This window comes from Bos grunniens, chromosome 9 (assembly GCF_055505025.1).
Source record: "Bos grunniens cultivar Pamir isolate PY7600 chromosome 9, Bosgru_T2T1.0, whole genome shotgun sequence".
Lineage (NCBI taxonomy): Eukaryota > Metazoa > Chordata > Mammalia > Artiodactyla > Bovidae > Bos > Bos grunniens.
Window position 1 is genome coordinate 11,875,521 of NC_141173.1, and position 24,153 is coordinate 11,899,673.

The window sequence follows — 24,153 nt, forward strand, 5'->3', positions numbered from 1 at the left end:
TGACTGCATCTGAGTAACCATGCCCATTCCTACCTCTGCTCACAGCCAGGTGTCAAAGAGGGGAAGAGACTGGGCCAGGGATGTGTAAGATCTTTTGTTCCTTTTCTGTTTGTTCATCCCTGTTTTTCTCAAACCTTAATCATAATGATGAGATCACTGGGTAATATTTAACCTAGGTACTAATTTTTGCTTTACTGAATGTACACAATACCTTGCCTAACCTGTTGGCTGCTCTTCTGGATTAAGATTAAGAATGAATAATTAGGCAGATAAAGAGTGACTGCCTCTCTGCTCCTACCTCCTTCTCTTTAGCAAATTTGCAGGTGGATCCTATGGGTGCACCAGAAAGATAGCATCCAAAGGAAGATCAGGAGAAGTCAACAGGTCTTCCCACAATGGAAAAGTGCTGACACATCTGACATGTTACCTTAATGATTAACTGAGATTGTTTCCCCTTCCTCCCTTTAAAAAAAAATCATGGCTGAGCAGAATATTCAGAGTTGGTCTCTGGACACAAGTCTACCTTCTCTCCAGCTTTTTGGAGTAAAAGTCTCTCCTCTCTACCAACACTTGCCCCTGAAATATTGGCTTTTGAGCAGAGAACTGCTGGACCTGAGTTCAGTAACAGAAACAGCTCTTCTTGGACAGGAGGACTGAGATACAGGGTTCCAGCTCCATCTTTACCACTGTAATCTCTGGATGTTCAGTTTCCTTACTTGTCAAATGTGGGGTTTGGTTAGCACCAGCTGATTTACAAGGTCTCCTTTCACTACAAGACTCTGAATTCAGGTCTTATGAAGCTGAATTAAATGTTCTTTTGCTATCATCACAGTTCCTTCCTTCTTCCCTAGGAAATAGAAAACTTCTGCACTTGAGAATCAGTATTATCTGACTTCCAAAAAATGTCCATACACTTGTATTTTATAGGTTCTATTTTAACAAAACAAGCCTACTGTCAACCTGTGAATTCTCAGGATTGTTGAAATGCAAAAGCAAAGTGAAAGAGAAAATCATTTGATTATTTTTCTTAGATAGCAAGGAATAAAAGTAACTTTGTCTCTCCTAGTATAGCCGTTTCTGGCAATTCATTATATCATGGGAAAAAAATGGGTCAGGTTTAAATATCCTGCTGTTTATAAAAATATATGAAGCCATAAAGCAGTCTTTGTATGTGTCCTTTTTGAGAGAGGGGATGCTTTAAATGACCAGGCTGGCTTTTGTAGAGCAAGCCTTTTTTTGCGCGGCGTGACCATTGGCGGGAGGCTGGGAGGGGTTACCTCGTGTCTCAGACACAGGGCAGAACGCAGCTGTGAGTCAGGCACCGAAAGCCCATGATATTGGCTCTAGAAAGGATGATAGAAATTCTGTGTTCTTCTGATTTTATTTTTACCCACTTCTCACCTCTAGTTCTGAAGGTGATTAGAGGGCTTCCCAGAGACAAAGACACGTGCCGCACACTGCTCTCCACACTGATTTGTGGTCTTGGTTTTATAAGCCTCTTCATCGAGTCCCATATCCATACATTAAAGAAGATTTGTCTCAATGCCACTTGTAGGATGAACAAATCACTTAATTTTTCATTGCATATGCTTTCCCACACAACCACAGGAGCTCTTTTATTTTCATCTTATGCTAGAGAATGAGATTTCTTGAGTCTTCCGTGTGCTCTTTTATTTTTGAACGATTGCCATGATCTATTTGCAAGACTGGAAATCTATTTAAATAGCGTAGAGCTATCAACCTGATAACTAACGAAAAATGCATTTAGTTCTGCTTTTTAACATAAATCTCTCTGATCTAGATTTCCACTCCTAATAAGGTCATGGGGCCACTTACTTAGGGTTGGGGAGGGTTGAAGAATAAATTATGGCTGCCTATAAATTGAGTGAGTGAGGCAGCAAATGACGAGGCAGGGAGATGTGGAGTCACATAGACCTTGAAGAGGCCACTTGGGGATGATCTTGCTGCCAAATCATCAGTATTTATGACATCTTCTTTGAGGTTGTAAAATGTTGGCCCTGGGTATTATACGGCGATAATATTGCATGGGTCACCTATCTTGCTTCTGAATTTTTGCTCAAAATATTCCCTATACCTAGATGTGTCTCTCCCTGCTCCTTCAGTAAGTTTTATTTATGTATAAACTTGATTTCAAACTCTAACCTTGGCTTTTCAAGAATCCTGCCTGAGTTGACGTAAAAAGTCCATCATTTTACCGTGTTAAGCGCATGTCTTCATTTTTAAACATAATTATTTCTATTAAATTTAAAAATATATATATTTTAAATGTCCACTACAAGACAAGCAGCACAGTAGTAGACAAGCACACAAATATCGTAACCACATTTGCAGACATTGTAGGAATATAAAATTCTCTGCTTTGCTTGAGCTGGGTAGGACCTTCTGACCCCAAACAACCTTCCCATAAATCAGGGCAGGAAATCCAGTCTTCCTTGGTCCTCTCTCTTGTTCTAAATTAAACAATCTACCCTGGGTGAGGTGACAACAGAATTTGTCATCAGCATTTAGAGGTGATAGGTTTACTCAGCACTTCAAAAGGAAGGCTCTTCAGGAGGGGAAGGAGGACGGGCCACAATGGTAGGGCAGTGGTGACCATCTGCATGGAGCTCACCACACCTCAAGGCACACGAGCCAAGCCAGGAGATGGCTAGTGACCCTCTCTGCAAGGCTCCTCTTCAGACAGCCAGCTCCCAAAGAGAGGAGAGAAGTGTGTTGCACACTCAGAAGTCTCCTTCTGGAAGGAAAAGCAAAGAGCTCAAAATAGTGAATTCCTGACCCTGAAGCGATATTGCTGTGTCAACTACCTGGGGGAGAATAACTGCTCCCCCTGAGCCCTTGTCTCACCATGTGCCTTGCTGTTACTCCCTGTGAAGATGAGAAGGTCCTTGTGGCATCTCTCTGTCTCCAGGAAGGGTGCGTATGAAGCAGAATTATGGGTATTAAACCCTACTCTGCATTCTCACACATCTGGAACTAGGACATGCTTTTTGGTTGAGGTGTCCATAAGCCCCAGGCCCTGGCAGTCCAGCTCCCAGCCTATGGTCAGACTGTTGGTATAGATTTCCTGATATGCAACAGAAAATCCCAACAGGCAGTTTTTTTTTTTTTTTTTTTTTATGTTTAGTTAGAAAAGCAGAGATCTTCAAATCTTGCTTGGGGTAGGTCTTCAGAGACCATGTAGCTAGTGGACTTTTTGATTTAGTAATTGTGATAAATTCAAATTCTGTATCAAATATCAGTGGGTCACCATAAAGAAAACTCTCAGTATCCTTGAGGGCTCTGAGATCAACATCTTCAGTGAGAAATAAGACATAATTGAATACAGCCAAAAGGAGATGGCTTCTCTGTGGACAGAAACCTTCCTTTCTTCCCTTTCCCCTCATGCTTTCTGTCACATGGAAGTCCTGCTGCCTTCTCTTCCCCCGGAGCTGATCTCACCCAGTGTGATCTTATTAAAGCAGGTGACACTGAGAGATTTAACACATTCAATGAAGATTTATTTTTTATTGACGTATAGTTGATTTACAAGGTTATGTTAGTTTCAGCTTACAGTAAAGTGATTCAGTTATACACATGCATCTATTATTTTTCAGATTATTTTCTCTTAGAGGTTGTTATAAAACACTGAGTGAAGTTCCCTATGCTATATTGCATATTGTTGTTATTTCATACATGGTAGTGTGTATGTATTCATCTCAAACTCCTAATTTGTCCCCCTTCCCCCACTTTCCACTTTGGTAACCGTAAGTTTGTGTTCTGTGTCTGTGAGTCTACTTCTGTAGATAAGTTATCTGTATTTCCTTTAGATTCCACATACAAGTGATATGATTTTTGTCTTTCTCTGTCTCACTTACTCCATTTAGTATGATAAATAGCCTCTAGGTTGACTCATGTTGCTGCAAATGGTCTCATTTCATTCTGTTTTATGGCTATGCATGTGTATGTGTTAAGTTGCTCAGTTGTGTCTGACTCTTTGTGACTCCATGGACTATAGCCTGCCAGGCCCTTCTGTTCATGGTATTATTCAGGGAAGAATACTGGAGTGGGTTGCCATTTCCTCCTCCAGGAGATCTTCCTAACCCAGGGATCAAACCTGAATCTCCTGTATTTCCTGCATTGGCATGCAGATTCTTTATTATTGACCACCAGGGAAATTTGTTATGGCTGAATAATATCTAAAAACTTTTTAAAAGATTGAAAGTCATTTTGAAAAGAATGAAATGTGAGACTTAGAAAAATGTGAGACTTAAACCATCAGGAATAATGATGAATTCTTTGTTCACAGCAGGATTTATATCCACAACTGTGTGATTCAGGCCCTCTGCCTGGAGGACTGTCAAATGTCTTGCTCTGGATGGAGCTTTTACTGAGCCCTGTGAGAGAGCAAGCAGCTCACAGGTAAGAGGGATGTGTTACAACAGGCCTCTCCAATTCAGAGAGGAAAAAGAGAATCAGGGATCTCCCAGAACAAACTAGGGATACTGGAAAGACAAATGAGAAATTGAGTTTAAAATTCTTTATTAAGGATGTGATACATATATTCAATAGGATATTTCTCAGCCATAAAAAAGAATAAATTCATGCCATATAGTTTTGTTTGAAACCAACACAACACTGTAAATTAATCATACTTTAATAAATTAAAACATGATTTTAAATGAAAAAAAAAAAAAGATGTTTGCCAACCCAATGCCTACACATAACTCTGAAAACCCTGTGTCCTAAACAGTAAGCTTGTGCTCTAACCTTGCCTTGTCTCCTGGTTTTGATGGTCAGAATCAACCACATTCAACTCCTGTAACTCTTTCTCTGACTTTTACCTGCATATTTCTGCTTTTTTATTCCTTAGCGAAGTTTGGCTATGACCTATTTGTTTGACAAGACACAAGGACATAAGTTTCTAACAACCTCTTGCCTGTATCACTGCCTTCCCCATAAAGGTAAATCAATATTCTGTGTTTAAATCCCTATGTCTATGCACATGCTGTCTGTACTCAGCCAAATGTTACACCAGGATTTCTTCTCTTGTACAAATTTTTGTTAATCCTGATGTTCATACACCTTGTTTGTCATTTGATGAGTTTTGTAATGATCACTCATCCTTTCCATAGTTTCTAACAACTTTCCACTGCAGTTTGCTATAAAACTGAATGTTCCATTTAATTGTTTTTCTAGAGCGTTCCCCTCCTGGAGGTCGGAGTCATATGCTTTAGCGTAGATGGGTGGCGGTCCAGGTCTGCTCACAGCTGTCACTCTGGGATGTCCCTACACAAGCACCAGAGCATCCTTCTGCCTGGACTCTGTGTAGAGTCTCTGGACGCCTGGTTCCCAGGGCCTCTTTTCTTGGTTAACTTCCTTGTTTTGAGAGCTCACACACCCTCCCTTTGGGTGGATTCCTGAGAAAAGAATGCATGGGAAGTAAGATCCTGATATCTTGGAAATCTAAGTGTTGTTATTCTTCTTCCACATTCTTTAATTAAGATTCTGATTGTGTGCAATAATACAGGGTGATAATTTCTTCACTCAGAATTGTGAAAGCCTTTTGCTTCTCAAAAGCCTTTGCTTCACAAAGAATTGGACACAACTGAGCGACTGAACTGAACTGAACTGACTTTGCTTCTCAATGCGGTTTCAAAAAATGGAAGTCATTCTACGTTATATTCCTTTTTATGTAACCCATGCTTGTTCCACACTGGAGATTTTTGAGAATAAATTTCTTTATCCTTCCTGTTATGAAATATATGATACATTGCCTCGATATTTTCCTTCCTTCCTTCCTTTGTCATTTCCTCCCTCCCTTGCTTTCTTTCTTTCATCATGCTTGGCTTTGGTAAACCAATTTAATCCATTGACTCATGGTTCAGGTTCAGGAAATATTTTGTATTACTATATTTTGATAATCCTATCTAATCCTCTACTGACAATTTAGGGGAGGTTTATTTTTGAGTAGGGATAAAGACACGTTAATTTGCCTGGATAATTTGCCTGGTTTCCCTAGGATTGTCTCGATATTAATGCATGAGTTAAGCTGGTCAGTATTCAGACACTTATTCATCCTACAAAATGCAATATGTGCCTTATATCCTTTTACCTGCTACATCCTAAACTCAGAGAGCCTGTCAAACTCCACTTGGGCTAAACCTCCTTGCCCTGCATCTTGAAAACTCTTTCAAGACAGTGAGCTCAGGGAATTATAGGACCCTTCTCATCTGCCTTCCTTCCCTCAAGGTCCATTGTTCTTTGTTGTTTGATATCCAGTGTCAACATGAGAACTCTTTTTCAGATATTTTAGTTGGTGTTGAGGTCATTTCCGGGGGGTGAGAAGGGTAATTCTCCAGTCTTTTTACTCCATCTTGACTAGAAGTAAAAGATCTTACTCATTTATATTTGAAGCTTGCTTTTACATTATAGGAAGATTTAATCTTTGCTTCTCCACACTTGCTCTCAGATATTTCATTTTAGCTTTCAGTGTATTTTTATAGCAGAAAATAGTAGCTTCAATTTATGCTTTGTAAATCATTGATGTGAAGTTTTTCTCTTGCTACTTTCCCTTACTCTTGTATTTAGACTTCCCAGTCAGATAGCTTTCTGATTCATAGAAAAATGTTTGTGTTGATGATCATTTTGGCATTAAATTTCCTTAGAATTCTTTACAGTATCCAATTTTTAAAAATGATTTCAGATACACTCTTTTTCTCAGTTTTATCATATCTTTCATTGCTTTCCACTTAAAAAAAAAACATAATGTAATCAAAAATATGCTGAGTACTAGTAAAAAAATAGCAGTGGTCATTGATTTCTATATGTGTTAGAGTTACAATTTCATTTTTATAAGTTGTAACAAAGTGAATTTTCTCACAAATAAATTGCAATTTTAATTCAGGTGCAGAGATTTTTAAAAATGTAACTTATATGAGTATTTATGTGCTCCAAAAAACAGCACATCATGCCTTATATTATCTATTTATGACAACAGTTATTTAAATAAAGTGTTTTGCTTTACTGGGGCAAATATGACTCAGGAAGGACCTTCCCTGAAACAATCTATCAATACCCTTCTTGGCAACAGTCAAGATCATATTATAAGGAAGCATGTGAAGAGTGAGTCTGATTTTTATCACATTTATAGCTTCATTGATGTCTATTGGAGAGAAGGCCTATAACACTTCTTACCTTTATTTTTACTTTTTCTAATGCAGACTCATTTTTGGGGGAAACTCTTACTTGGAACTCAAGACGTAAAACAGATGATAACAAGTTATGTGTTGCTGAGCTACTGACACCTTGAAAACACTCAGCCAGCAGATGTGTGACAATCCAGGAGGCATTTATCCCTTTTGTATTGTTTCATTAGTGTCTTTGGTGTTATCAAATTTTAAGTAGGGTATTATGCATTTTCTCAGAAAGCCAGTGTTTCAAATTTGATCCCAGTCCAGAATTAGTGTACACTTAGTTCTCAGAAACATCATTAAAAAGCTGACTCCTGTCTCTTCCACATTGTCTGATAGGATATGAGTGTTCTGGTCATCGGAGGAAGCTTTCAACAGTCATCTTTGTGGTGATTAGATATCTGTGTTCATTCACCCCACTATGTATGAGCATCTATTAGGAACCTAATATTATAAAAAAAAATGTTAAAGCATCAGAGAAAACCTATGTCCTTTGGCTAGAACTTTGAGTTTATTGTAAGCTCTGATGTCTTCATTCTTTATAAAAGGAGAGGATGAAGTGGCATGTTAGTCTACAATATGAGGGGATCATTTGAACAGATTAGAAAAGGTGAGTTTATCACTTGTTTATCACTGCTCAATGCATAACCAACTATCCTCATGAGTAGGCCAGCTAATGGTGACCATGCGGAATAATTTGTGAGCCAGAGATAGCATCACTGCTTTGGGATAACATGTTCTCACTGCTGGCTATTCATAGGCATTAAATCACTAGTGCCCTAAGCCACAGCCGTCATTTTGTTAAGTCGGATCCACTGCCAAGCAAAACCTGGACTCGTACTTCAGGAGGAATCTTAAATAAAACTTTGTAGGTGATAAAATACACCTATAAAATGAGGAGCTTCAGAATCCCATTTTTGTATTCTTTTTCCTCTAAATATATCCTTCAATTGTGGTCTCTCTGTTTTTGTGTTGACCTAAGACAACAATGCAGGAGATCCAGGCTCGATCCCTGGGTCAGGAAGATCCCCTGGAGAAGGAAATGGTAACCCACTCCAGTACTATTGCCTGGAAAATCCCATGGACAGAGGAGCCTGGTAGGTTACAGTCCATGGGGTCGCAAAGAGTCGGACACAACTGAGTGACTTCACAGACAGACAGAAGACAACAATAAAAAATTTCAGTACTGTTACTCGGGAGATGTGCATGTTAGTATTAGCTCTAGAACTCAGTACTGAGACCTTGGGACTTGGCTTTCTTGTGTGTAAAATGGGAAGTTTGAGCAGCATGGTTTGTAAAGTTTTTTAAAGCTCCCAGATTCTGGAATATTAACCTGTCTATCACTGAGGAAAGGACTTAATAAGATCATGTGAATTGTTAGTGACTTTGTCACAAATTCCCAATAAAGTTGTATCTAAAAGAAAAATATAGTAGTCCTCCTTACATATGATTTCACTTTCTGCAGATTCAGTTACCAGCAGTCAACTGTAGTTTAAAAATATTAAATGTAAAATTCCAGAAATACATAATTCATAAATTTTAAATTGTGTGCTTTTCTGAGTAGCATGAGGAAGTCTTAGGTCATTCTTCTCAGGGATCCACCACAACTGACATAACCGTGGTTCCAGGACCCAGGCTCTCCCAAAGCAGGCGATGGCCCATACATCCTCAGATGGTCAGTATTAGATTATTGCTACTTCAAAACACCTCCATCATTCACTCACATTATTTCATCCTACTGACAGTTTATCCTATTCCATCATCACAAGGAGAAGGGTGGGTAGAGTCCAGTAAGATATTTTGAGAAAGAGACCATATTCACAAAACTTTTGTTATATTAGATTGTTATAGCTCTTCTCCTTTATTATTAGCTATTGTTGGCTTCTCTGAAGGCTCAGATGGTAAAGAATCTGCCTGCAATGCAGGAAACCCAGATGTGATTCCCTGGGTCAGGGAGAATACACTGGAGAAGGGAATGGCTACCTGCACCAGTATTCTTGCCTAGAGAATTGCAAGGACAGAGGAGCCTGGAGGGTTATAGTCCATGGAGTTGCAAACAGTTGGACGCGACTGAAAGGCTAACACTTTTCACTTTCATTGTTGTTAATCTCCTTTTGTGTCTAACATATATTAAACTTTATCATAGGTATGTATGTATGTATAGGGAAATACATAGCATAGGTGGGATTTGGTGCTATCCACGGTTTCAGACATCTGCTTGGGGTCTCGGAACACATTCCCCCATACAGAAGGGGGGAGGACAACTGTATACTTGAAATGATTGTGTCAAGTTTTGAGAACTAGAGTAATGAGAATTAGAGCTTCATTATTTCTGCTAACATCATCATTCTGGGTGATCCCAATAAACACACTTTCCATTTCCATTAAGATATGATTTTTATCTACTTATGTACTCCACAAGTATCTACTCATTCATTAAATACATCTTGAGTGTCTACTATGGAACAATTACTATTCTAGGTATTTTGCAGGTATGTTTTAATTCATATAATTATTTTACATGCTAATATGAGGTTTGGGAAATTATGGGGTCTCAAGTGAGTGCTCTAGAAAATGGTGAAAGACTGAAAAGTACATTAGAAAACAGTTTTCCCACCTCACTGAGCTGCCTCATTCCCTACTTCCACCCCTGTTGCACCCTGGGCAACTCTTTGAATATTCTTCCCAAATATTTTGGGTGAAAGGGGAAGAATAATTTTGATGGATAGAGCAGGACTCCAAGAAGGCAATATTAACATAATATATTCAGGCAGATACACTCTTTAATGAGGATGGAAGAGAAAGTAGCCATATGAGATGGAGGGGTCAAAAATACATATCTTCTGTATAAGAATGCTTCCCAGAAATTATACTTCTTTTTTTTTTTTTGGTGAAGACACAGCCTGAGTGTGTGTGTGTGTGTGTGTGTGTGTGTGTGCATATACACAAGTTTTTTTCTACATTATGTATATATACACGCATATGTGTGTATATATGTGTGTGTGTGTGTGTGTGTGTGTATGCTTAGTCACTCAGTCATGTCTGACTCTTTGCCACCCCATGGTCTATAGCCTGCCAAGCCCTTCTGTCCACTGAGTTCTCCAGGCAGAATACTGAAGTGGGTTACCATTCTCTTCTCCAGGAGATCTTCCCAATCCAGGGATTGAACTCGGGTCTCCCGCATTGTGGGAGGTTTCTTTACCATCCGAGCTACCAAGGAAGACATATAGGTCTTAAATGATCAAAAGGTTTTGGTTTGTAATTTTTACCTGGAGACATTACATTTTCCAATTTATTTTTAGCATATTTGCAATAAGTGTGCAGTTCGAGAGAATCCATCTATGCAAATCTATCCCTTCTTCAGTGGATCTTTCCAACCCAGGAATGGAATCAGGGTCTCCTGCATTGCAGTCAGATCCTTTACCAACTGAGTTATGAGGGAAGCCCATAATGTAGGAAGACACATCAGAAATAAGGGCCTGGAAGTTACGCACACCTCTGTGAGCACAAGACTGAGCCCTTTGTGTCTAAACTGTAGCATTCATTTTTCCAGGTTCCTCCGGCTCTCAGGCTGCACATTTGTCATCTTAATTTAGTTGTTTACATGTTTATTTTGGGAAAGCAACATTTAGAAAAGTAGAATCTGCTTCAAGAAATAAGAAGTGAGAATTCCATCACAAAGTAAATACTGAAATCAAGTGGCATTTATTTTTCATGCATTTTTTATTGAATTCTGTATTTTTGGATATCACCTTTTAGAGAGCTTGCAATGAGCAGGATATAAAATACAAACCAACTGTCAACTGAAATTCACGTGTTAAATTATGGTAAAAGTTTGAAAATTAGAATTGGGTGTGAGATTGTTTTTTTCCTTTCAACTTCAAGAAGTTGAAGAACTAATTGTTGAGAAATGGAATAATGTTTAAGCAAAAGCACAAGCTCAATAGTCTAAAATATTGCTACTGAAATGCTTCAGTGTAATTTTTGATTGTGTGATTTATTAATAAATCAGTGTGTGATTTATTCAACAAATGCATGTTAAAAACCTGATATGTATAAAACATAGTGTTAGAAATAGGACATGAAAAGAGACAATTATAGAAAGGTGTAAGGCATGGTCCTTACCTAAGTTTACAACAGAAAACAGTAATTATCTCTGCAACTCCAGTGTTCCTGATAAAATATATGTGACATTTTTAAAAAACCTCTTCTGGAAAACCCATGAGTCATTCACCTGAAGGCTCCTAATATTGTAACATGAAGCAGGACTTGTCTAGAGAAAAGTCCTTTAAATCCTTTATGAAGAGTTCACCACAAAACAGGATCCCCATCTTGGGAGGAATTCACTGTTCCTGCCCTTTATTCAAACGACCCTGACAGATGAGAAAATAATAAGACACTCTTAGGAAACCTAGGGCGGTGGCCCATTCACAGCCGCCAGCATGATATAACTGGCGTTCCACATTTTCTAAACGTGAATTAGTATGTTGCAAGTCACCCGTGAGGTGGCCAGCAACATCGTCACCTTCAGGTTTATGGATCATCTGTGTCCACAATTCATGACGTGAAAGTTCCCCAGAAGCAAAAGAAGACATGTAGACTTTGAAAGAAGGGGGAGTTTTACAGGCGACCCCTGATTCCTCCTCAATTCCCTTTGGGGATTAACTCTGTGGGTGGCCACCACCAAAGGTGGAAATTCTGGGCCAAGAATTCCATAAATTTAAACCTGACTCCAACTCGGTTTATTTCAAAATTTGTCTCATTTCTCTCTGAACTACTCACCTTAAAGTAAATCCTGACACTAATTTACTGCTTCCCAAGTCCTAAATTAGAACATCATAGGCTTGCATTGCAATGATTCCCTGAATTTTTAGTGTTCCTAAATCTGACCCTGAAATACATCCTTCAAATAGAATAACTGGATATTTAAAAATATATTGAAGAGAACACTTAAAAATGAAGAGAGACTGAATGTCAGCGTTGTGGGAAGTTAGCTTTTGGCATTTGAAAAACACCCGTTTTGAAACAATGTTAATTATACAGCTATTGTTTTGGTGCACGAAGATGAAACAGAATTTATAGAAAGTAAAGGAGGCTAAGTGGGAAATACAGAGAAGTTATCCACAGAGACACCATGTCCAACTTTCACAAGTAATCTTGGGATGCTGGAGCTTTGTGGGAGAGTGGGCAACCACTTAGCAGGGAAGATACACAGTGGCTCACATTTAATTATTGCTTTCTTTTCGAAATACTTTTCTGTTTTACAGCCCTGTGTTCTCATTGATTCAGACTAAACCACCTCCTTTTTTCTTGGTAACTCAAAGTTATACATCCTTTTAAATATCATATTATATTACCCAAATGTAATAATTCATTTGGGCTTCCTTAGTGGCTCTGGTGGTAGAGACTCTGCCTGCAATACAAGAGACCCAGGTTCAATCCCTGGGTCAGGAAGACCTCCTGGAGAAGGGAATGACAACTCACTCCAGTATTCTTGCCTGGAAAATTCCATGGACAAAGGAGCCTGGCAGGTCACAGTCCTTTTAAGTTACAATTTTTTGTGCACTAAGTTTTAGGTTCAATTACATGAGTTGCTAATCTGTTATAAGAATATGGAGTTAATTGGAGGCAGAGATCAGAGAGTCGAAGGGTTTTTCCGCACAACTTGAAAATGTCACATAGATAATATGGTATCTGAACCATATCACCTTGAGCGAGATGTAGTGTGGCTGAACCCAGATCAAGAGAGAAGGCAGAGAGACTGTCACAGTTATGGCACATTGCCGGGAGCCGGCATATTGCATATTGAGTGCATATTGCATATTGAGTGCAGCACTTTCCGCAGCATCATCTTTCAGGATCTGGAATAGCTCAACTGGAATTCTATCACTGCCGGTAGCCAGCGTGAGGAGCTCCGCCCATGACAAAGGTCATGAGGAAGGAGGCTCGGTACACGCAAAGGCGGGATCGAGCCTCAGGAGTCCCCCTGGAAATTCTCGAGCATTTACACCCAAAACCAGAGTCTGCCTACTTTCTGCTTTGTGCTTTCACTTACACCTCTGACTTTACGGGGGGCTGTCCCCCACTACCTCTCTGAAAAAAGAGTTAGCTTACAGCTCCAGTTAATAATTCCTGGGTGTGACAGTGTTTAACCTACAAACTCCTTTGGAAATCCTCTAGCCTGCCTGAATAGGTTTTTCCGGCCACATGTGATTGTTCAGAGCCTCCCAACTGTGAGAGGCAGGAGATGTTCTAAACTGTCTAAACACAGATTCTTTTGAGTAGTTAAAAGATTGATTAGAAATTGTATTGGTGAAGGGATTTTCACTTGTTGGGCCAATGTTTGCTGCTAAGTTTCCATATCCCTTACCTGCTGTGTCCCTGACAGTGTATTGATTAATAGAATTGGTGTAAGTAGTAGCTTTAATGTTTGTAACCTGGGACCCTTGAGTTAATTCTTTTTCTTGTTATAGCCCACCACACCTTTGCTCTGTAGGAATGCAACTTTATCTAATGCTTTTGGAGGGTGGCTACTGACCAATCACCTTTAGAGAAAAATAAGTTTTCTGAAGAAAGGGTCTAAAATGTTAACAGGCCTCTGGGCCAGAAGATGATGTAAATCACCTAAGCTTTTGCATATGATAAGTTTGCAGGAAGAAAGCCTGGCTTGCTGCCTGACTCTACCCCTTCCCCCATTATCCTCTATGCATAACTTAAGGTATAAAAACTACTTTGGAAAATAAAGTGCGGGCCTTGTTCACCGAAACTTTGTCTCACCATGTCGTTCTTTCTCTTACCTTCTGGCTGAATTATTCAGCCTCTTTTCCACACTGAATTTCCTCACTGAGCTATCCTTATTTCAGCCTCTTTTCTCCACTGAATTTCCTCACTGAGCTATCCTCATTCTATTACTCTTTATATCCTTAATTAACGTTTAATTAAGCAGTTGTTTCCTGATCTTCACCTACGCCATCTCTCCTTCAAATACCCTGAATCAGCCGGGGCTGGTCCCCGGCAGCACATTCTCTGGGAAAGCACAGCTTCTCAGGTTGCATGCCACTGGGGTTGGTCACAGGCACAGGGAGACACATCTGTAGGGATGTGCTTTTATTGTGGTTTCTGTGGGAAGAACAGGGTGACACAGGATAAACAGGTTAGCATTGATGAGTTTGACAAACTTCAGCAGATTCTGGGATGTGGAAGCTGACCTTGGATGCCTGCTACGTGGCCCTGCATGGGCTTTTTTGCGGGATGTAGAGTGTCCAGAAGTGTGCAAGTCCTGAGGGGAGTAGGTGGAATGGTGGCTACGTGGCTTCTCAAGAATGATAAGCCTCTCAGTTCAGTTCAGTCGCTCAGTTATGTTGACTCTTTGTGACCCCATGGACTGCAGCATGCCAAGCCTCCCTGTCCATCACCAACTCCCAGAGCTTGCTCAAACTCATGTCCATCAAGTCGGTGATGCCATCCAACCATATCATCCTCTGTCATCTCCTTCTTCTCCTGCCTTCAATCTTTCTCAGCATCAGGGTCTTTTCAAATGAGTCAGCTCTTTGTATCAGGTGGCCAAAGTATTGGAGTTTCAGCTTCAGCATCAGTCCTTTTAGTGAATATTCAGGACTGATTTCCTTTAGGATGGACTGGTTGGATCTCCTTGCAATTCAAGTGATGCTCAAGAATCTTCTGCAACACCACAGTTCAAAAGCATCAATTCTTCAGCACTCAGATTTCTTTATAGTCCAACTCTCACATCCATACGTGACTACTGGAAAAACCATAGCTTTGACTAGATGGACCTTTTTTGGCAAAGTAACGTCTCTGCTTTTTAATATGTGTTCTAGGTTGGTCATAGCCTTTCTTCCAAGGAGCAAACATCTTTTAATTTCATGGCTTAACTCACCATCTGCAGTGATTTTGGAGCCCAAGAAAATAAAATCTGTCACTGTTTCCATTGCTTTTCCATCTATTTGCCATGGAGTGATCAGCCTATAGCCAGAGTCTTACCTCTGGGTCATGACAGCATCTTAGTAAAACATGAGAGATAGTGCCTAGCTCTGGGTTATAATATTGTGAGTGATCTCACTAGGAAGTCTTCTCCCCCTTGACTAGACCTCAGGTTTCTAGTTGAGGTCTAGAAAAAAAAGTTTCTTCGGTTCAGTTCAGTTCAGTCTCAGCCACATCCGATTCTTTGTGACCCGATGGACTGCAGCATGCCAGGCTGCCCTGTCTATCACCAACACCCAGATCCTGCTTAAACTCATGTCCATTGAGTCCGTGATGCCATGTTTATAAAATGTTTATAAGTAAAATCATATCTTAAATGCAATAATGAAATTGTATAGTGTCCTCTGATAATCTTGGAATATGAAATACCTTCAACATATATATATTTTTAATTTTAGCTTTGTTTTGGCATATCTTTTCAATATATTTCATAAACTGAATATATAGTAAAATACTTAATGAGATTACTTTGTGTGTCTTCATTGTAAAAGGGAATTCTCTCTCAGTTAAGAATAGTTAAGTATAAACAAAAAATGGCTAAAACATAACCTGTTATTGAAAATTCATATATCCAGAAAAGACACAAACTAATTCTAAAAATACATCGCCCCCAATGTTCATTGCAGCATTATTTACAGTAGTGAAGACATGGAAGCAACCTAGATATCACCAGTACATGAATGGATAAAGAAGATGTCATATATATACAAATATATCTTGTGTATATATATATATATATATATACACACACACATACAAATCTATCTTTTATATATATATATATACTCAGAGATTTATAGAAAGACATATATATCTATGTTCAGTCTCTCCAGCCATATATATATACACACATACAATAGAATATTACTACACAGCCATAAAAAATAAATAAATAAAATTAATATAAACATAAAAAAAAGAATGAAATAACGCCATTTGCAGAAACTTGGATGGACCTGGAGATGATCATACTAAGTGAAGTAAGACAGATAGAAAAAGACAAATATCATATGATATCACTTATATGTGGAATAAAAATAAGATAAAAATGAACTTAACAGAAACAGGCCCACAGACATGGAGAACAAACTTAAGTTTACCCAAGGGGAAAGGGAGAGAGGTTTAAATTAAGAACTTGGAATTAGCACATATAAACTACTATATATAAAAACAGGACATACAATATAGCACAGGGAACTATATTCAATATCTTGTAATAACGTATAATGAAAAAGAATCTGGAAGGGCAGTCCTAAGATGGCGGACGAATAGGACGGGGAGACTACTTTCTCCCCCACAAATTCATCAAAAGAACATTTAAACACTGAGTAAATTCAACAAAACAACTTCTGGATGCTGGCAGAGGACATCAGGCACCCAGAAAAGCAGCCCATTGTCTTCAAAAGGAGGTAGGAAAAAATATAAAAGACAAAAAATAGAGACACAAGAGGTAGGGATGGAGCTCCATCCCGGGAAGGGAGTCTTAAAAAGAGAGAAGTTTCCAAACACCAGGAAACACTCTCACTGCCAAGTCTGTGGTGAGCCTTGGAAGCACACAGGGCCGAAAAATAAATAAATAATTAAAACCCACAGATTACGAGCCCAATAGTAACTCCCCCAGCAGAGAAGCAGTGCAGACGCCTGGACCTGCCACTAGCAAGCAGGGGCTGAGCACGGAGGAAAGGGCTGCATGGCTTAGAGTAAGGACCAGGCCTGAATGCCCCGAGGGCAATCTGAGGGACCTAACGGGCTAGCAAACAAGACTGTGGGATATCTACCAAGCGCAAAGCCAGCCCTAACCCAAGACACCGCTAGGCCTGTGCACAGAATAAAGGACTGAACAGAGATAGCCGGCTGCAGACCATCCCCCTCCGGTGACAGGCAGCCAGAGCCGGAAGGGGGCAATTGCAGCCCCAGAGAGACATTATCTACCAAACTGTAAGCAGGCTTCTTTGCTAACTAAGACTTCTTGGGGTTCTGGACGGTCAACATCTGCCTGAGAAGGTGCACCAGTTGTACACCCAGAAAACCAAGTGGCAGGGAGGTGATAAGTCACAGCGACTGTGCTCACCAAACACCTCATTACCTGATCTGCTCGGACCTGGGAAGGGCACAAAATGCAGGCCCAACTAAGTCTGCACCTCTGAAGACTACCCGAGTGCCTGAACCTGAGTGGCTCAGACCTGGGAGGTGCATGCAGCCCAGGGCCAGCTTCGGACGGTTCCTCGTGGAGCAACCTAGAGCCTGAGAAGTGTGGACCATGAGCGGGGGGCAGGCCCAGTGTGGCTGAGGCACTGCAAGCACATGCCAGTGTTGTTTGTTTGCAGCATCTTCCCTCCCCACAGCGCGACTGAACAAGTGAGCCTAAAAGAAAGTGTCCACCACCACCCACTTTGTGTCAGGGAGGAAATCAGACACTGAAGAGACCAGCAAACAGAAGAAGCTAAAACAGAAGGAACCGCCTTGGAAGTGACAGGTGCAATAGATTAAAACCCTGTCGTTAGTACTGACTACATGGGAAGGGGCCTATAGATCTTGAGAAATATCAGCTGGACCAAGGAACTATCTGAAAATGAACTGACCCCACAATACCCACAACAACACCAGAGAAAGTCCTAGATATATTTTTACTATTTTTACGATCATTCTTTTTTTTTTCTAATTATTTTTAATTTTTAAGTCCTCTATTACTCCTTTAATTTTCACTTTTATAACCTACTATTACTCTGCAAAAAAAAGACCCTATTTTTTAAAAGCAAACTATATATATATATATATATATATATATATATATATAAAATAAATTTTGTGAGTTTGTATTTTTTCTCTTTCTTTTTTTTTCTTCTTTTCTTTAATATTGCATTTTTGAAATTCCAAACTCTACTCTAGATTTTTAATCTGTGCTTTTTGGTATTTGTTATCAATTTTGTACCTTTAAGAACCCAATCTTCAGTACCTATTTTTACTTGGGAGCAAGATTACTGGCTTGACTGCTCTCTCCTCTGGACTCTCCTTTTTCTCCACCAGGTCACCTCTGTCTCCTCCCTACCCCCTCTCTTCTCTACCCAAATCTGGGAATCTCTGTGTGTTCCAGACGGTGGAGAACACTTAGGGAACTGATTACCGGCTGGATCTGTCTCTCTCCTTTTGATTCCCCCCTGTGATCCTCCTGGCCACCTCTGTGTCCTTCCTCTCTCTTTTCGTCTCTGTTTAACTCCATGAACATCTCTGAGAGGTCCAGTTGTGGAGTGCATATAAGGAAGTGATTACTGGCTAGCCTGCTCTCTCCTCTATTGATTCCACCTCATCTCATTTAGGTCACTTCTAACTCCCTCCTCCCTCTTCTATTCTCCATGTAACTCTGCGAACCTCTCTGGGTGTCCCTCACTGTGGAGAAACTTTTCATCTTTAACCTAGATGTTTTATCAATGGTGCTGTATAGATGGAGAAGTCTTGAGACTACTGTAAAAATAAGACTTAAAACCAGAAGCAGGAGGCTTCAGTCCAAATCCTGAGAACACCAGAGAACTCCTGACTCCAGGGAACATTAATCGACAGGAGCTCATCAAACACCTCCATACCTACACTGAAACCAAGCAGCACCCAAGGGCCACAAGTTCCAGAGCAAGACATACCACACACATTCTCCAGCAACACAGGAACACAGCCCTGAGCTTCAATATACAGGCTGCCCAAAGTCACTCCAAACCCACTGACATCTCATAACTCATTACTGGACACTTTGTTGCACTCGAGAGAGAAGAAATCCAGCTCCACCCACCAGAACACCGACACAAGCTTCCCTAACCAGGAAACCTTGACAAGCCACCTCTACATACCCACACACAGTGAGAAAACTCCACAATAAAGAGAGCTCCACAAACTGCCAGAATACAGAAAGGCCACCCCAAACTCAGCAATATAAACAAGATGAAGAGACAGAGGAATACTCAGCAGGTGAAGGAACAGGATAAATGCCCACCAAACCAAAGAGGAAGAGATAGGGAATCTACCTGATAAACAATTCCAAATAATGATAGTGAAAATGATCCAAAATCTTGAACTCAAAATGGAATCACTAGCCTGGAGACAAGGATTGAGAAGATGCAAGAAAGGTTTAACAAGGACCTAGAAGAAATAAAAGAGTCAATATATAATGAATAATGCAATAAATGAGATCAAAAACACTTTGGAGGCAACAAATAGTAGAATAAAAGAGGCAGAAGATAGGATTAGTGAATTAGAAGATAGAATGGTAGAAATAAATGAATTAGAGAGGAAAAAAGAAAAGTGAATTAAAGAAATGAGAACAATCTCAGAGACTTCCAGGACAGTGTTAAATGCCCCAACATTCGAATCATAGGAGTCCCAGAAGAAGAAGACAAAAAGAAAGACCATGAGAAAATACTTAAAGAGATAATCATTGAAAACTTCCCTAAAATGGGGAAGGAAATAATCACCCAAATCCAAGAAATCCAGAGAGTCCCAAACAGGATAAACCCAAGGTGAAACAACCCAAGACACATATTAATCAAATTAACAAAGATCAAACACAAAGAACAAATATTAAAAGCAGCAAGGGAAAAACAACAAATAACACACAAGGGGATTCCCATAAGGATAACAGCTGATCTTTCAATAGAAACTCTTCAGACCAGGAGGGAAAGGTAAGACATGCTCAAAGTGATGAAAGAAAATAATCTACAGCCCAGATTACTGTACCCAGCAAGGATCTCATTCAAATATGAAGGAGAAATCCAAAGCTTTACAGACAAGCAAAAGCTGAGAGAATTCAGCACCACCAAACCATCTCTCCAACAAATGCTAAAGGAGAGTCACTAGACAGGACAAAAAGGGTGTATAAACTTGAATCCAAAACAATAAAGTAAATGGCAACAAGATCATACTTATTAATAATTACCTTAAATGTAAATGGGTTGAATGCCCCAACCAAAAGACAAAGACTGGCTGAATGGATACAAATACAAGACCCCTACATACGTTGTCTACAACAGACCCAAAACAGGGGATGCATACAGACTGAAAGTGAAGGGCTGGAAAAAGATATTCCATGCAAACAGAGACCAAAAGAAAGCAGAAGTGACAATACTCATATCAGATAAAATAGACTTTAAAACAAAGGCTGTGAAAAGAGACAAAGAAGGACACTACATAATAATAAAAGGATCAATCCAAGAAGAAGATATAACAATTATAAATATATATGCACCCAACATAGGAGCACCGCAATATGTAAGACAAATGCTAACAAGTATGAAAGGGGAAATTAACAATAACACGATAATAGTGGGAGACTTTAATACCCCACTCACACCTATGGATAGATCAAGTAAACAGAAAATTAACAAGGAAACACAAACTTTAAATGATACAATAGACCAGGTAGACCTAATTGATATCTATAGGACATTTCATCCAAAAACCATGAATATCACCTTTTTGTCAAGCGCACATGGAACCTTCTCCAGGATAGATCACATCCTGGGCCATAAATCTAGCCTTGGTAAATTCCAAAAAATAGAAATCATTCCAAGCATCTTTTCTGACCACAATGCAGTAAGATTAGATCTCAATTACAGGAGAAAAACTATTAAAAATTCCAACATATGGAGGCTGAACAACACGCTGCTGAATAACCAACAAATCACAGAAGAAATCAAAAAAGAAATCAAAATATGCATAGAAAACAATGAAAATGAAAACACAACAACCCAAAATCTGTGGGACACTGTAAAAGCAGTGTTAAGGGGAAAGTTCATAGCAATACAGGCACACCTCAATAAACAAGAAAAAAGTCAAATAAATAACCTAACTCTACACCTAAAGCAACTAGAAAAGGAAGAAATGAAGAACCCCAGGGTTAGTAGAAGGAAGGAAGTCTTAAAAAGTAGGGCAGAAATAAATGCAAAGGAAACAAAAGAGACAATAGCAAAAATCAACAAAGCCAAAAGCTGGTTCTTTGAAAGGATAAATAAAATTGACAAACCATTAGCCAGACTCATCAAGAAACAAAGGGAGAAAAATCAAATCAATAAAATTAGAAATGAAAATGGAGAGATCACAACAGACAACACAGAAATACAAAGGATCATAAGAGACTACTATCAGCAATTATATGTCAATAAAATGGACAATGTGGAAGAAATGGACAAAGTCTTAGAAAAGTACAACTTTCCAAAACTGGACCAGGAAGAAATAGAAAAATCTTAACAGACCCATCACAAACACAGAAATTGAAACTGTAATCAGAAATCCTCCAGCAAACAAAAGCCCAGGTCCAGACGGCTTCACAGCAGAATTCTACCAGAAACTTAGAGAAGAGCTAACACCTATCCTACTCAAACTCTTTCAGAAAATTGCAGAGGAAGGTAAACTTCCAAACTCATTCTATGAGGCTACCATCACCCTAATACCAAAACCTGATAAAGATCCCACAAAAAAAGAAAACTACAGGCCAATATCACTGATGAACATAGATGCAAAAATCCTAAACAAAATTCTAGCAATCAGAATCCAACAACACATTCAAAAGATCATATACCATGACCAAGTGGGCTTTGTCCCAGGGATGCAAGGATTCTTCAATATCTGCAAATCAATCAATGTAATACACCACACTCACAAATTGAAAAATAAAAGCCATATAATTATCTCAATAGATGCAGAGAAAGTCTTTGACAAAATTCAACATCCATTTGTGATAAAAAAAAAAAAAACTCTCCAGAAAGCAGAAATAGAAGGAACATACCTCAACATAATAAAAGCTATATATGAAAAACCCACAGCAAACATTGTCCTCAATGGTGAAAAATTGAAAGCATTCCCTCTAAAGTCATGGACGAGACAAGGGTCCCACTTTCACCACTACTATTCAACACAGTTTTGGAAGTTTTGGCCACAGCAATCAGAGCAGAAAAAGAAATAAAAGGAATCCAAATTGGAGAAGAAGAAGAAGTAAAACTCTCACTGTTTGCAGATGACATGATCCTCTACAAAGAAAACCCTAAAGACTCCGCCAGAAAATTACTAGAGCTAATCAATGAACATAGTAAAGTTGCAGGATACAAAATCAACACACAGAAATCCCTTGCATTCCTATACACTAATAATGAGAAAATAGAAAGAGAAATTAAGGAAACAATTCCATTCACCATTGCAATGAAAAGAATAAAATATTTAGGAATATAACTACCTAAAGAAATTAAAGACCTGGAAAACTAAAACTAGAAAACACTGGTGAAAGAAATCAAAGAGGACACTAATAGATGGAGAAATATACCATGTTCATGGATTGGAAGAGTCAATATAGTGGAAATGAGTATACTACCCAAAGCAATTTATAGATTCAACGCAATCCCTATCAAGCTACCAATGGTATTCTTCACAGAGATAGACCAAATAATTTCACAATTTGTATGGAAATACAAAAAACCTCGAATAGCCAAAGCTATCTTGAGAAAGAAGTATGTTACTGGAGGAATCAACCTACCTGACTTCAGGCTCTACTACAAAGCTACAGTTATCAAGACAGTATGGTACTGGCACAAACACAGAAATATTGATCAATGGAACAAAATAGAAAGCCCAGAGATAAATCCACGCACCCATGGACACCTTATCTTTGACAAAGGAGGCAAGAATATACAATGGAGAAAAGACAATCTTTTAAACAAGTGGTGCTGGGAAAACTGGTCAACCACTTGTAAAAGAATGAAACTAGAACACTTTCTAACACCATACACAAAAATAAACTCAAAATGGATTAAAGATCTAAAGGTAGGACCAGAAACTATAAAACTCCTAGAGGAGAACATAGGCATAACACCCTCCGACATACATCACAGCAGGATCCTCTATGACCCACCTCCCAGAATATTGGAAATAAAAGCAAAGATAAACAAATGGGACCTAATTAAACTTAAAAGCTTCTGCACAACAAAGGAAACTCTAAGAAAGGTGAAAAGGCAGCCTTCAGAATGGGAGAAAATAATAGCAAATGAAGCAACTGACAAACAACTAATCTCAAAAATATACAAGCAACTCTTACAGCTCAACTCCAGAAAAATAAATGACCCAATCAAAAAATGGGCCAAAGAACTAAATAGACATTTCTCCAAAGAAGACATACAGATTGCTAACAAACACATGAAAAGATGCTCAACATCACTCATTATCAGAGAAATGCAAATCAAAACCACTATGAGGTACCATTTCACACCAGTCAGAATGGCTGCGATCCAAAAGTCTAAAGCAATACATGCTGGAGAGGGTGTGGAGAAAAGGAAACCCTCTTACACTGTTGGTGGGAATGCAAACTAGTACAGCCACTATGGAGAACAGTGTGGAGATTCCTTAAAAAACTGGAAATAGAACTGCCTTATGACCCAGAAATCCCACTGCTGGGCATCCACACTGAGGAAACCAGAAAGGAAAGAGACATGTGTACCCCAATGTCCATCGCAGCACTGTTTATAATAGCCAGGACATGGAAGCAACCTAGATGTCCATCAGCAGATGAATGGATAAGAAAGCAGTGGTACATATACACAATGGAGTATTACTCAGCCATTAAAAAGAATACATTTGAATCAGTTCTAATGAGGTGGATGAAACTGGAGCCTATTATACAGAGTGAAGTAAGCCAGAAAGAAAAACACCAATACAGTATACTAACACATTTATATGAAATTTAGAAAGATGGTAACAATAACCCTGTATACGAGACAGCAAAAGAGACAAAAGATGTAAAGAACAGTCTTTTGGACTCTGTGGGAGAGGGAGAGGGTGGGATGATTTGGGAGAATGGCATTAAAACATGTATAATATCATAAATGAAATGAATCGCTAGTCCAAGTTTGATGCTTTGATACTGGTTGCTTCGGGCTGGTGCACTGGGACAACCCAGAGGGATGGTATGCGGAGGGACGAGGGAGGAGGGTTC

General features: G+C 39.2%; 1 long non-coding RNA gene across 4 annotated transcripts; it reads left to right on the forward strand.

Annotated features, from left to right (window-relative positions):
* Positions 1 to 2,570: 2,570 nt before the first annotated feature.
* On the forward strand, positions 2,571 to 8,716 carry LOC147365575 (uncharacterized). Of its 4 annotated transcripts, none has more exons than XR_015132286.1 (4): positions 2,571 to 2,934; positions 4,307 to 4,419; positions 4,871 to 4,961; positions 5,197 to 6,677. It is a non-coding gene; the product is annotated as an uncharacterized LOC147365575 (long non-coding RNA). The 4 variants fall into 4 exon arrangements; XR_015132285.1 differs by having other exon boundaries at positions 2,583 to 2,934; positions 4,310 to 4,419; positions 5,197 to 5,761; XR_015132283.1 differs by lacking the exon at positions 5,197 to 6,677 and adding an exon at positions 7,221 to 8,716 and having other exon boundaries at positions 2,585 to 2,934; positions 4,310 to 4,419.
* The last annotated feature ends 15,437 nt before the right edge of the window (positions 8,717 to 24,153 follow it).